This window comes from Strix uralensis, chromosome 18, assembly GCF_047716275.1.
Source record: "Strix uralensis isolate ZFMK-TIS-50842 chromosome 18, bStrUra1, whole genome shotgun sequence".
NCBI classification, from domain to species: Eukaryota; Metazoa; Chordata; class Aves; order Strigiformes; family Strigidae; genus Strix; species Strix uralensis.
In genome coordinates, this window is record NC_133989.1 from 16,521,154 (window position 1) to 16,535,127 (window position 13,974).

General features: G+C 54.7%; 1 protein-coding gene across 4 annotated transcripts in view; it reads left to right on the plus strand.

The window, feature by feature from the left end:
• Positions 1-13,974, plus strand: part of DLGAP4 (DLG associated protein 4) — a 153,403-nt gene that overhangs the window by 265 nt on the left and 139,164 nt on the right. The window lies entirely within an intron of this gene.

Here is a 13,974-nt window from a genome sequence, read left to right on the forward strand (position 1 = left end):
AGAGCTGTTAGCTTCTTCTCTCTCGGGATGCTGTTGCCCTGCAGGGCAAAAAGAGAGCCTGAGCGCCGAGTGGCAGCAAAGGAGGAGAGGTACTGCTGTCAGGGTAGGGGGAGATGGGGGGCTGTCTGGGGTGCATGAGTGAGCTGATATGAGGCACTGGCATGACCCCAGTGGCCTGGGGCAGAAGGTGGCTGGAAGACTCTGTTTTAAGTGTGTCTGGGGGCAGGGAGAGCTGTGATAGTGTCTGCTCCGGGTGATGGCTGTGATGCTGGGCAGTGGCTGGAGCAATGTCAGAGCATGGGAGCATCCGGGCTCCTGCTGCGACTGTGGGGCAGAGCCCATGGAGACCAGGCCAGCCATGAGCCAAGTGGCGAGCAGACCGAGGAGGCACTTACACCCACCAGGTGCAGGCGCAGTGGGACCTGTGGGGCTGCCCCTCACCATTTGCTTTCTGCTCTCCACTGTTAGCTCGTGACCATTAGTTCAGCTACACATGTGAAGGTCCCCAAGGTCCCTGACTTGCTGTGGGCTAGGTGGGCAAGAGGAGGGTGCAGATGTTTGACCCCCCTCTGGTGAGCTGGAGAAGGAGACTTCTGCAGGGAACAGCTGCAGCCCTCTCAAGCACATGGAAGGCTTGTATTTCCCCCCCAAGGAGAGAGATGAGCTTGTGCAAAGGGCAGGGCTCTGGGTTCAAGCAATGTTGTCACAGCTGCCAAGGTCCATTGGGAAGGAACTTGTTCTGAAAGCAGCAGACATTTGAGAGGAAGCGAATAGGCAGAGCGAACCTATGGAGGAATAAATCACATGCCTTCCCCATGTCAGGAAAGATCTCCTGCCCTGTCCCAGGATGTGACAATGGCTCCATCAGCAGCTCAGCCAAACGCAAGCGTTTGGAAGGTCTTGATTTGGCCTCCCAGAGGGAGAAGAGGGTCATAAAATCCAATAAGCATCAAGAGCATGTCAGGGGATTTTCCTTCACAGCCCTGGAGCCTTGGTCTATACCAAGCAGCTGTGGGGCCCCAAGGGGTGGGAGACAGTGCAGAGGCTGGTATGGGTGCCCTGCCCTGGCCCTGGTGCCACTTAGAAGTAAATAATGGCTGCTCCAAAGAGCACAGGCTGCCAGAGAGCTCATGACCCTCACAGCATGCGGCTTTCTCAGTACAGCAGCTACTAAAACCCTTCTTTGAATTGTTGTCACAGGAAAATCCATGATGTTTTTTAACCAAGTTGATCTTTTTGCCCACCCTTTGGGCCAATAAAAGAGTGTCTTTTTGGCCTTCTGGGGTCATTGAGAAAGAAGAGGCATGTGATTTTCTGCAGTCTAGCATACACAGAGGTTTCTCCTTAACATCTAGGCTCTGGCAAGTGGTGCGGAGGTCTCAAGATTTGGAGATGGGGACGGAGGTCAGGTATACATGCATGGAGGGATGGCCTGTGCACCTGGGGTGGCTACTGTGTTGGATTGAGGATTGAGATCATGTACAACCACAACCTCATCTCCTTCAGCACTGCAGAAAAGACATTCTCCAGCCTTCCTCCTGAACAGCAAATGCACAAACAGCAAAGCCTACCAACGCAAACCGAGCATGTGGTTTGGTGATGATTGAGACACAGCGGCGCTCCAGGCAGCTCCCACACACTGTAGTGCCAAGGACAGGGAAAGGGCCAGAAGGAAATGAAATCAGGTGGGCTTGGGTATTTCCTGGATGTTACATCCAGGAGGATGGTGAGACAAAGCTTGGTGTCTGATTTGGGAAGGGAAACCTGACAGCAAATGGTCACAGTTCCCATGGGGCACAAAAGTGGATGTTTGCACGGGGAAGAGTGATGTCCTTAGGGCAGGAGAAACCACTGGGAATGCTCCTGGGTGTTGGGAGGCCTCCACACTGGTGGGACTGCCCCTCTCCCATGGGACCCGCATGGCACAGTGAGAGCACTGGGCAGCAGGAGCAGGGCCCTTGCTGGCTGGCCTTCCCCGCTTCCCCACTCCCCGGCAATCACCCATCTGTCTCTTTCCCTTAATTGCAGTTGCTTGATTTCTCTCTGGGTTCTTTTTTTTTAATGTAGGTGACACATGTTTGGTTCGAAGCACTTAATTACCTCTTGGGATGCATTTCATTTATTCATTAAGATAGAAATTGGAGTTGTCGGGTTTGCTTTATTTTGCTATTTTTTCCCCTATTTTTTCCTTTCTCTCTCTTTGTGGAGAAAAAAATCCACATATACCTCCAGCACGTGTGCGCCCAGCCTCTCTCTTCTGTGGCTCCCAGCCTCTCCCATAGCTCCTGAGCAGAAGAGTGGTGAAGGGGAGGAGTGGTCCTCCCTGGCAGTCTGTTGGCACGCCGTAGCTCCTTGGAAATTGGAAGGTGACTCGCAGTGCCGGTGCCAAGCCCAGCTCCCACACTGCTGCTGTGGGAGATGCTGGGAGGTGAGAGCCATGTGCCAGGTGCTCTGGCACAGGGCAAGAGTGCTTGAGATGGGGGGCTTGCAGCCTGACCCCCCTGTGCTGAGCAGGCAGTGGGGAACAAGCCAAGCCTCAGGCTGCCTGGTGCCCTCAGCCCCTGCCTGGCATGCTGGGGAAGCTGAGTCATGGGGACAGAGATGGGCCTGGTTCTTCCTCTCTGACCTGGGTGTAAAAGGAGAAAAGCCCTGGAGATGTCTTTGCTTGTGTTCCTGTGAGACTTGAGGGTCAGGGCCAAGGGTGTGTGCACAGGACGTGTTCCTGTCCTGCCTGTGCGAATAGAAGATACCCACTGCGCCGGTGTGGTGGTGGACTCCACAGTGGCATTTGGGGATGCTGTGGCTGCACAGTGTGCTGGTCTGTGGGTGTGGGAGCCAGCATGTAGCAGGTGATGTCCCAGGAGGCAGGTGGCAGAGCTCAGGACAGCCTGGCTGCGGGGACGCGTAGCTGCGCTACTGGACTGGCTTCCTGCATCCTTTACAGCATGGCCAGGCAGTGTGTTGGCATCCGGGCTGATGATTCAGTGATGCTCAGTAGGGAGGAGCTGTAGGTATCTCCCTGTTGCTAGAGCTGTCCTTCCCACTGTGAAGGACACATCGCAGGAGCAGAATGCAGTGGTGGGATGCATGGTGCTTCTGGGTGCCTCTGCCCTCCCGTGCTGTGGGACAGGCTGGAAATGAAGGCCCAGACTTCCCAGAACAAAGGTGCCCCCTCATCACCAGGCCAGGCTGGCAGACTTGGCTGGGATTTGCAGTTGGTCATTTTTCCCAAACCTGCAGAGGACACTTGTGCACAGCCAGGCCTGGTGTGTGCCCACTGCCAGCCAAGCTCGCTGTGAGCAAGTCTTGGCATGACAGCCCCGTGCAGGTGGAGATAGAGGTGCTGAGCAGGACCCAGAGCTGCTCTCCTCCATCTGCTCGCTCTGTGCCAAGGAGGCCAAACCCCTCCTGGCACCCATCTGAGAGCTGATGGATGCTTCATCACCTTCAAGATGCAGGATTTTGCTCATGGCTGTCTTAAACAGGGACCTTCCTGCCATTTCTGCACAGGATGCTCAGTGAAATATGTCTTCAGAAAGGTGACTTGGGTCCTTATCACTAGTCAGGACTTCTGCTTTCATAACTCTTCTTGAAAGTACCAGAAAATGCAGGTGTGACAGCCTGTCTCTTGCCATATGTCTCATCAGGGCTCTGGTCTCACTCTGCATTTGCGTTTCTGCCCCCGGAATTTGGAACCAAAACAATCCCTTCCACCAGAGACATGGCTGTATCGCAGTAATCCTCCTGCTGCCTATCGACTGTGAGAAACCAATAACTCTAATTAATTGAAAAGAGAAGCACTAGAAGCCCCCATCCCCTTGCTGCCTGGTGTCTGTGCACAGAGGCCTCTAGGATGGTTGCTATCTATGCTGGATAATTGTATAAACCACCCCGTGCTCTTACTTTGGGTCTGGAAGTGAAAAGGAGCCCAGGCTGGGCGAGGCGGGGGAGTAGGGATGTATTTGCTGTATTCCTACAAGGATTTGCCCATGTGTCTCCAGGGAGCTGCTGGCCTGCAGGAGAGGGACAGCAGAGCCTTTGTTCATTGTGGGAGAGAATCTGAAATTAAAAACTAAGGAGTGAGACTGATTAAAGATCAGAGAGCTCTGAGAAGAGGCAGCTGAGGACTTCTTACTCCTAATGGCCTTCTTTTGTATGTTGAAGAGAAGCTTAATCTTAAGGCTCCAGCATTGCTTATTGACATATGCTGCAGGCAGAGCCAGTAAATGGAAGCAGGATTACCCCAGGGCTTGGTTCAAAGTCAGGGTCCAGCCTGTTTGGAAGGGATTAGGGGCCTGCTCCCCTACAACGTCTTGCTTCCCTGAGTACAGAAGGAGGTGGTGGCAGAGGATGGGATGGTGAGTATTTACACTGTTCAGCCCATCACCTGGCCCATACCCTCTAGTTTTCATCCTGAGAGAGGAATGGTTTCCCTGAGCACATCGGTAACAAAGCATGGCTGAGGACCCGCCTTTCCCAAAGTGTTTGGCATAGCCTGGAGCAGTGATGTTTCTGTAGGGGTGAGGTTTGGGTGCTCTGAGCTGATGTTCAGCCTGGAGAACTGCTAGCACAGGACAACATGAATAACATGGAGCCATGAAACCTAGCACCTGACTTGCAGGCTGCAGCCCTTCTTTCGAAGGGAAGAGGCCTGGCCTGCTTGCAGAGTCAGCTTCCACATTTGTACGTGCTGAGCTTGTGGGATTGTTTTGGTTTTTACATGCCGAAGGCCACTGGTGGAAACATCTGTACTCCTTCTGGAAGCTTGCTTGCTTAGAGACTGAATAAAAGCAAAGGACGGACTTTAAGGGTTGGTGTCTATTGCCTCAGGCCATGTGTTTTGAAAGCCATGTTGGTGCCCAGACCTCTGCAGATCCATCTTCTGGTTGGCACAAAAGTAAAGTACACCTTCTTCCCTGTAGAGAAATCCACAGACACATACTGGAGCTAATAAATGGAGATCCTACTAGTTGCCTGGCTACCTTCCTTGATAAACAGCAATCCAGACAGCCGATGGATTTGGGTTGTGTGTAGATAAAAGAGAAAACTATGGAAGGACAGATGGCCAGGTGAACGGATGGATGGGTGAATGGTTTGTTCTAAAAAGTTGAGCTGAATAAATTCAGAAAGGCGAACAGGTGGGTGCTGTGGTGGGGAGGATGGGACTGCAGAGGCAGACCTGCAGGGCTAGTTTGGCCAAGGGCAGGTGGGTCTGGCACCTCCCGACCCCTCACATCCCCACGGTGCTTCTCATCAGAAGCCTTGGTGCGTGAAATCCACCCCCAGGTCCCTGCCCCAGTGACAACTCTCTGCTGCTGGGGATTGCTGTCTGTTGTTTTTAGGGTTTTCTGGTTTTATTGTTTTCTTTCTCCTCCTAAGCTCTCATCAGCATGAACAGTCCCATTAGGAACAAGCAGACTGGAGCAGGAGTGCAGGCGTTTTCTGTCCCTTGGTGAGAGCCCTCCTGAGAGCACCACCTCCCTCACTCTGTCCCCCTTGGCTCGGTTTCCAAGGGCCTTGAGGGAGGAAGAGTCATGGCTTTTAGAGGCAGCACGCCTTCCTCGTGAGGGGCTTCCTGGTCCAAATGGACTCTCTATAGAAAGCCCCGTGCGCATTTACTGAATCTCAGCTCCACAGTGCTCCTGTCCCCTTCACCACCCAGGGCTGAACCCCCCCTGAAGGCTTGTCACCTGCAAAGGACCCTGCGGACACTGTCCCTGGACTTCCACACTCCATCAGTCCCTGAGCACGTGTGCTAAGGAGCACAAAACCAACCTCTCTCTCCCTGGATAGTGGTGGCAAACATGGAGTAAGGTAGCTCCCAAGAACTTGGTGAGGTAGCTCTCAAGAACTTGGTGATGGGGGAACTTGTGCGCCAGCAAACAAGGGAATTGTTTTGCTGTGGATTCCCAAAAGATCTTCATAGCCCAGTAGTGCTGCGTGTCTGGCAAGAGAACTTGCTGTTGGGTGTGTGAAGCGAGTGCTGGGTGTTGGAGATGTGCACGTGTGGAGATGCATCTATAGGTTGGGATCGTGAGTAATGTGAACAGCTCGCAGCATGAACTCACTCCTCTGGGAAAGGGGCAGCCACGTTCCTGGGGGCTCAGAGCACAGCCCCCTTTACAGACCAGGCAGAAATGAGCAGCTTGCCCAACACCGTATGGCAAAAAGGGAACAAGTACACCCAGACCAGTTTTTTCCCAACCTGGGTCCTCCAACTGGTCTGGCAGAGGAGCTGCACAGAAAGCACGGGGGACACTGCTGCACGCTGCCTGTGCATCTGCATGGCACTAACAGCCTCCCAGAAGCGCTCTGGCCCACGCTGCAAAGGGGCTGCAGCCACGTGCCGTGAGCACTTTGCTCCCACCATTTCTCACAGCTCTTGTTCTGCTGCCAGCCAGCCTCCGCAGACCTAGAAGCCTTCTTCCCTCTGCCTTCTCCTCTCCTCCCGCTTCCCAGGTTTGAAGAGAGAGCTCAGCTGGGGCTATCTGTGCCAGAGACAAGCACAGGAAAATGGGAATGGATGGTGGCTGCTCCCAGCCAGGCTGTCTGCTGGGCAAACTTTAGCTTTATCTACAGAGCCAGGCTCTCCTGGGGCCAGTTCCAGGACCTGCCTTGGGCAGGAGAAGATGCTGGTGCTGTTCTGGACCCCTTTGCTCTCTCTCCAGAGTGGTTGTTTTCCTTCCAAGCAGCACTGCAGCACTTGAATAAGAAGGGATTTGCAATGCAGAGAAAAACCTCCCACCCGCAACTCAGCAGCGTGTGGGCTGAGAGCAGAGCTGGGAGCAGCTGTGCCGCTTTGCTTTAACTGCTTGGGCTCAACAGTCCTCCTGCTTGTCCCCTCTGGGCTCAGCTGCCTTGCAGCATGTTCTGGGTCAGTTCCTGGCTCTGGGACCCTGAACCTGCCAGGTGGACTTGCGACACTGCTGCTGGGACCCTCTGAGGCCGTGTGCCCTGGAGGGTGGAGCACTGCCCAGGGACCGTGGAGAAGGCGATGCTCTGCTCTCAGCTGCTTTAGGGCTTGCTGCCTCCTTGCAACATGCTTTATTTTCCCAGTCCACTGAGCAGGGACAGGACTGCTGACTTCACTTCGTGCCTTCCTTGGAGTCCTGGGCATGAAAAGCCCTATAGAGGAGGTAGAAGCAGACGTAAGACAGTGAGATTTTTGTGTCTGTGATCCAGCAGTGTGTTACTAGAGAAAGTGGGTGGATGCTTTGGCAATGGGGCACCCAAAGAGAGGGTCTGGAGGACTCAGAGGTGTTGCAGGTTAGTCCCGCAGCAGAAGGGAGCACACTGCTCCTGGTCCCCTCAGGTCTGGGCATACTTTGCCTTCTTGCTGGGAAAATGAGGATGGCTGGTGGAGGATGGTTTTGAAGGGACAGTGCGTGCTTGGTCTTTGCTGTCCCCCACACTGAGCTGGCAGAAATTCAAGCAGGCTAGGTGGGAGGGGGCACCATCCCAGATTTGGAAACCAGTGCTGACCACATGTCCTCTGCTGGGAAGGCCACATGCTCTCTGCTCCCTGGGGAAGCTTTAGAATTACCTACAGAGAGAAAACCCCCTGCCAGGCACAGAGTAGCTCTTTGTGCCCTTCTCAGTCTCTCAGTGGGGCAGGAAAGGTTTGGGTGACCCTGAGGTCATCCCTTCACTGGGGCTGTGATGAGGGACATCACAGTGCTGCTGCTTTGCACTTTGGGCTGCTGACCCCGCCTCCAGCCTGGAAAAAGTGTGCTATGGTGTCTTACAGCGCTTCCCCCCAAACTGAGGGTGAACCTGGGGATGATCTGCAGGGAAGTGCTGTAGTTGCTTGGCTCCAGGTGCCCCTGAGCCCAGGTGGGACAGGCATCATTTCCGTGGCACTGGCTGAGAAGTCCCAGAGCACATCGCCATCTCTCCCCCCCTCTCAGTCCCCTGGTACCCAGCTGCTTCCCTCTTGATTTGCAGGTGGTTGCTGGGTTGATTTTGTCCCTCTGTACTGGGGTGGGCTGGGTTTCTGGGTGAGCTGGGAAGAGAGCAGCTGAGGATGTGGTGGCTCAGTGCAGTGGGGTCCGCATGGCTGCAATTAGGGGGATGCCATGCAGCCTCTGGCAGGGAGATGGTTCCTCCTTGAGAGGAGGCAGGTACTGCGCTGGAAATGAGAAAAGAGAGGGAATGGTCTTAGATCATTGCTTTTTGCCAGAGTAAAAGGGAGAAGGAAACTCTGCCCCCTCTCCAGGGTAGGGTTGCAGGAGGGGAGGAGTTGTTCTGGCTTGCAAGGGGAGGCAGGAGACCCCCCAGCCTCTTGAGAGCTGGGACCACCTGGGACCCCACTGGAGGGATGTGTTTTCTTGCTTGGAGCACAACTGTCAATGGAAAAGTCTCGGCGCAGACTTCAGTGCTCAGAAACACTGTGGGCTGGGACATTTTGGGGAAGATTTTTAGCTGCAGCAAAGAAATTTGGCAGCTTGGAAGCAATCTAATCATCCTCCTCCCATATGCTTGGTTCTATTTAAAAGGGAGCATGTACCCGATTCCTTCCGACCAGCACGGTGACATTTCCAGAGAGCGTTTGGAAATAAATTTGGCATCCGCTGTCAAAATCTCAGATTGAGCCCAGTGCAGCTAATTTGGGCTCTGAATGCCTTTGCCTCTGCAGAGCACTTTTCCCTGCTGACAGATCCTAAAGGCAGCGATGGCTGGTTTTGCTTCCTGCGGCTGGGATGGCACAGACACTGGCTGGGCTTCGAGGACTGAAGGGCACAAGTGATTTGGTTGCTGGCTGGTGACTCAAGCCCCTTTTCAACATCCATAAAAGCTGAGGAGGCCGTTGCCGGACAGGTGGTAGCTGTGTGCCTGGCTCTGCCGAGCTCCTGTCTTCCCAGCACAGAGGCAGAAGGAGCTGCGGATGCTGGGGCTCGTCCTGCCAGCTTCCAGGGAGAGATAGGGCAGTCTCTTTCCCCTTGCTCACTAACAGAACACCCATCCTCCTTCCAAGCTCGCTGCTCTCCAGAAACCTCTCTGAAAACAGCCCTGCCTCCTCCCGCCCAGTTCCCTGCCCAGCCCAGGGGTGACAGGCCGTGGAGTGGAATTTAGGATCTTCCTCTCCCATTACACACCAGCAGCCTGAAGGTCTGAGGTGATGCCCCAGTGGGGTGGCAGCAACGGTGTGCACAGCAGTGCTGCGCTGTACTGTGCTGGGTGTTGTGCACAGACGTAATGAAGCCTACCTCCAGCTGTCCGCAGGTGAAAACTGGCAGGAAAGTGGGTGCTGGTTGTACCTCCCTTGTGGGAATGCACGTCGGGTACCTGGGCAGGCTGGCGGGCCTGTCTCCATCCTGCAGCCACATCTCTGCTCTCCCCAAGATAGGTGAGCGTGGCTCTTCATGTCCTAGTCTTTGACCTGCCTGCAGCCACCCCTTGCTCCCTCGGCTTGAGGCCATGGGTGGGATGGAGACCAGCCAGTGCTCCCGAGGGGAGCATGGGGCTCTGGGGCTGTGCTGCACCCCTGGTGAATGTCACTGATGGTGACAGCAAGGGGCAGTGGGAGGATGTTTGGAGGGGAGTGCCCCTGGGATGCTGCACACACGAAGTTCAATGTCGTGTCAGCCTGTCACAGCACGTTAGCCTGGGGGAGATGGACTGTATCTAGAATTGAGACCAGGTGCCATGGCTCTGACGAGGAGCTGTTCCCTCCCCTCACCCAGAATCCCAATTCCTGCCTGGTCCCCCTGGCCCCGCCAAGCCCTGCCCACGGCTCTGACCCAAACTGCTGCTGGCTGCAGGCACACAGAGGTGTGAGCACACCCGGCCACCCGGCCAAGGGGACAGTCTTCCTCCCTTCCTCTTTCTTCCCACTGGTTTTGGTCTCCCCCAGTGCTGCAAAAGGGCTTTGGGGTGAGGGTGGAAGAGTAAAGCGGGTTAAAAGCATATGGTCGGATGAATGTTTTATCTCTGCCTCCTAGCTATACATGTGTTCCTTCTCTGCCTATGCCATTAGCTTCGTTAGCACCGCTGGAGTGGTGGATTAAATCCAGTGAGCTGTGCAGTGAACCCCATTGCTTGACTCAGTTTTAAGGATTATGGTGAATTATGTAGATCAGAATCAGACAGCAATCCAGGCGTGGCCCGATGTCTCGAGGGGGTGACAGGGCTGTAGCTTTGCTATTCAGGAGGTTTGCTGTGATCTAATTAGATGTTCAAACAGACCCTCCTGGCCACAGCTCTGCAAACGCATGCCTGCATTTACCACTCCCCTCCCTGCACTCAACTTTGCTCAGTCTCTGTAAACAGCAAGGTCTGGGCTAGGCCTGGGGACAGAAGGGGGCAGGATCTGTTGTGAGCAGTGCCCAGATGGCAGAGGGTCCTGGAGCCGTGGAGGGAGCGAGAGAAGGAAATAAAGGTAGGAAATGAACAGATCCCTCTTGGCACCAGGTAAGAGGTGGGACCTGACGTCTCCCCCTGCCCAGGCTGAGCGATGGAGGGTGGTAAGGTCTTGCCTGGGCACAGGCTGCACCTCTGCTCCTCCCTGGGCAGTGGCAGGCAGGCAGCCGGCTGGGCAGGGTGATGTGCTGCTGCAGGCACAGCTCTGCACCGCTCCCACTGGACCCCGAGCAGCACTCCCTGCTCTTGGGTGTGAGCTTTTACTGAGGCAGAGGAGGGCCTGAGCGTGAAAAAGCAGGATCCCTCATTGCAGGGAGGAGGTGGAGCTTCTTCTGTGGTTCTGATCTAGATGCACTGACTGGCACAGTCCTTCAGGGCCATCCTGGCCCAGTTCAGACACGGTGTCTGCTGTCTGCACCTCCGCAGTGCTTGCTTCCCACTGACCAGGGCAGACATCCACGGTATTTTTTTCCTGGCTCTCTCTTTGAGTCCGTTTGCTTCTCCATTGCTCTGCAGCGATATGAAGTGCACTGTGCACTGGCAGTAAAAGTCCAGAAGAAGCCCGACTGCCAGCAGTGCCCTGGCCGAAGCCCCATGGCCCTGGGGGCAGGTGAGCACCCTGTGCTGAGCCTTGGGGAGGGCTCATCAGTGGCCAGCACCCTCCTGCCAGCACCCTGGGCGTGCTCAGTGCAGAGAAGGCCGGGAGGTGAGCTGAAAGGCTCTTCCCAGGGCTGGGGCTGCAGCATGTAACCATTGCCTCTGAGCCAAAGGCCAGGGTGGGCTGGAACAGGGAGGTTTCTGATCTTGGCCAATTTTGGGTTTCCTTGGCTGAAGTGAGCAATCATGCCGGCCTCCTGCCAGGCACAGCAAAGGGTCCTGCATGTCCCTCAGGACAGGCTTGAGGGTTTGAGATCAGGTTAAAACATTCTTGATCCAGGAGACATCTGAACAGGGCCCTGTTCTGCTCCTCCAGGATGATGTCTGCTGAGGAAGCCTGGGCAGACTGTCCTGGAGAAGGGCTACTGTCTGTGCCTTTGGCCGCCCTGGAAGGGCTCCTCTGGCTGCCTTCGCTCTTCCTTGGGTCTAACACCTTTCTTCTGCAGCATTTCTGTCTCTACTGTAGTAAGCTGGAACACATGCAAGGACCCTGTTGCTGTACAGGTCTACCTCAGCACCACCAATGCGGTTCTGCCTGCCTGCTGCTCCCCCTGCCCTCTCACCCTGCACACCCAGCTCCTGATTATTGTGAACGTGCCTGTTCCACCACACATATCCCCAGTCTCCCATGGCTTGTCCTGCCTGAGCAGCAAACACCCGCAGCCCCTCGGACCAGCTCCCTGCTCCCTCCAGGACAGCAAAAGGGTTTGTAGGTGACCTGTGTTCACTAGCTCCCTTCTTTTTTTAGTTTATCTGAAAGAGCTAAAATCAAAGTGTGGGAGAAGTAATAAAGGAAAGTAATGTGGCTCTGGAGAATGAGGCAGTGAAGCCTTCGTGGGCTACCAAGAAAACCACTGTAGGTCCAGCATTTGGTTCAGCCACTGATGATCCCTGTGTGTGGATCAGGCTCCAGATTGAAAGTACCTCATTTTCCCATGCCAAATGACACCCTCCAGAGCAATCTTTGAAAAGCCTCCACTCATTCAGTCGAGCCTGTGAGTCTTTAAACCGCCCTCAGAGAAATGTGCTGAATGGGTTCGGTTTCATTTTGGCAGCGGGGTGTGAGCTCGTGCACCGGCTGGTGCTCCTGCCCGTGGCTCTCTGTCCCCAGAGGAGCTCTGCTCAGGCTGGAGAGCAAGGGCAGTACGGGGAAAGAGTTCTGAATCATGAAACCGAAGGTGTCTGAGGATGGCCCGGGGAAATGTACACATGTTCACAGCCCACTTTATCCACTGCTTTGCTAGAATAGATCCATCAGGATTAAATGAAGAGTGACGCTTGCCCTCGTATCTCTTTTTTGTCACTGTTGTTCTTTTTAGCATCAGGCTATAAATTGTCTGCCTTGCCCAGGCATTGAAATGCTCTCCCCCTTCCCTGGCTGCTGGAAATAGCGTCAGCCTAAGGCTGTTGTTCAGCGGTACACACAATACACCACCTCAGCAGCACCTCCCGTCCCAGGGTTTCAAGGGACATCCAGGGATGAGTGAAGTGAGCTTGACAGTCCTCCTGCACGCCAGTTCAGCAGGGCGAAAGGGAAACTGAGGCATGCTGAGAAAAGTGTGGATAGCTGAGATAGCTCAGGGTCACACAGCAAGTGGCATCCACCCGTGGGAAGGACCTGGCCTCTGCCAGCCCTGGGTGCTGGACACCAGGCTTCCCCTGCCTTGCGGGGCTGCTGCACTTACAAGATGTCATGAGTTTAACCTCTGTCTTCCCCCTGTGAGAGGGGTGTGTGCATGCACCTGGGCTACGCTGCCAGCTCCTGGCCTCCCAGACCTGCTGTCTTCTGGGACTGATGGCACCACTTGCACCCCAGGCAAAGCAGTGTTCTGCAAGTAGCTGGAAGCACAGAGGCCAGGGAAGCCAAATGCCCTCCTGTGCTGCCCTCACTCTGACTCCTGTCACAATTGTGAGGCCAGGATAGCTGAGAACCCAAGCAAGTCTTGTAACTGTGTCAGAAAATAAGGAAGGTGAATCCTGCGAGGCAGGTCCGTAACAGTGAACAGAGTGTTTCCTGACTTGCTGGGGCTGCCTGAGCTGAGCATCCCTTCAAATCCCTCACCTTGGTGAGGATCCTGCCAGATGTCTGGACCATGGATGCAGCACAGCAGAGAAGGAGCTGGTAGTTCATAGTTGTTGAGCTCTAGGCAGAAGATGTAGGGAGAATCCACACAGAGACCATCACATAAAGTCTCGGATGGGGAAGGGATTAGTCTAGCCCAGAATGACTCTGGTTTCAGCTGTAGCAGTGCTGGGCGTGGGTCTGTTCTCAATTAGTGATGGAAACCCCAAATAGCTGTTGGTATGAATACCGATTCCTGCTTCAGGCCCACCAGGGCTGAAGTACCTTCCAGGCACAAAACTCCCTGGGTCCCCTCCAGCCTGAGGAGGGCTGGCTTGGACAGACCCCAGTGGCTGCCTGGCAGCACCTCTGGCACTTCCAGTGGGAATCACCCACATTCCCAGCATAAAAGAGGGGAGAGCAAAATCTGGGATGGGCACACAGCAAAACAGAAAAGGTCTGGCTAGCCTGGGTTATTTAAAAGGCCTTTGAACAAATGGGTGACAGATGTAGTCTCCATGACAACCCACAGCTGGCTGGGCAGGAATTAAAGGGCACTGTGCTTCAATGGAGTGTCAGCATCTCAGATTCATCTACTCCTAGTAACTTGGGTAATTACAGATGCATTTGAAAACGTGCAGCCCAAACATGCTCTTGTTTTAAGCCTCTTGGAGATAAGCAAATACAAGGACAATCAACCAAAAGGCTTATCTTCTGCTAGAGCTCCTGCCTCCAGTGGTGTGCCTCCACAGTCCTTCCCCGGGCGTTGAGGGCGGTGGATGTGAATGGTGAGACCTCGTCTGTTTGTTCTCTAGGCAGCTCGCTGGAGGAGGAGAGCCGCCGGTGCCAGCACACACGACTTCTGTGTTTTGCGCCGCGTTGTTTGGTAAACTGGT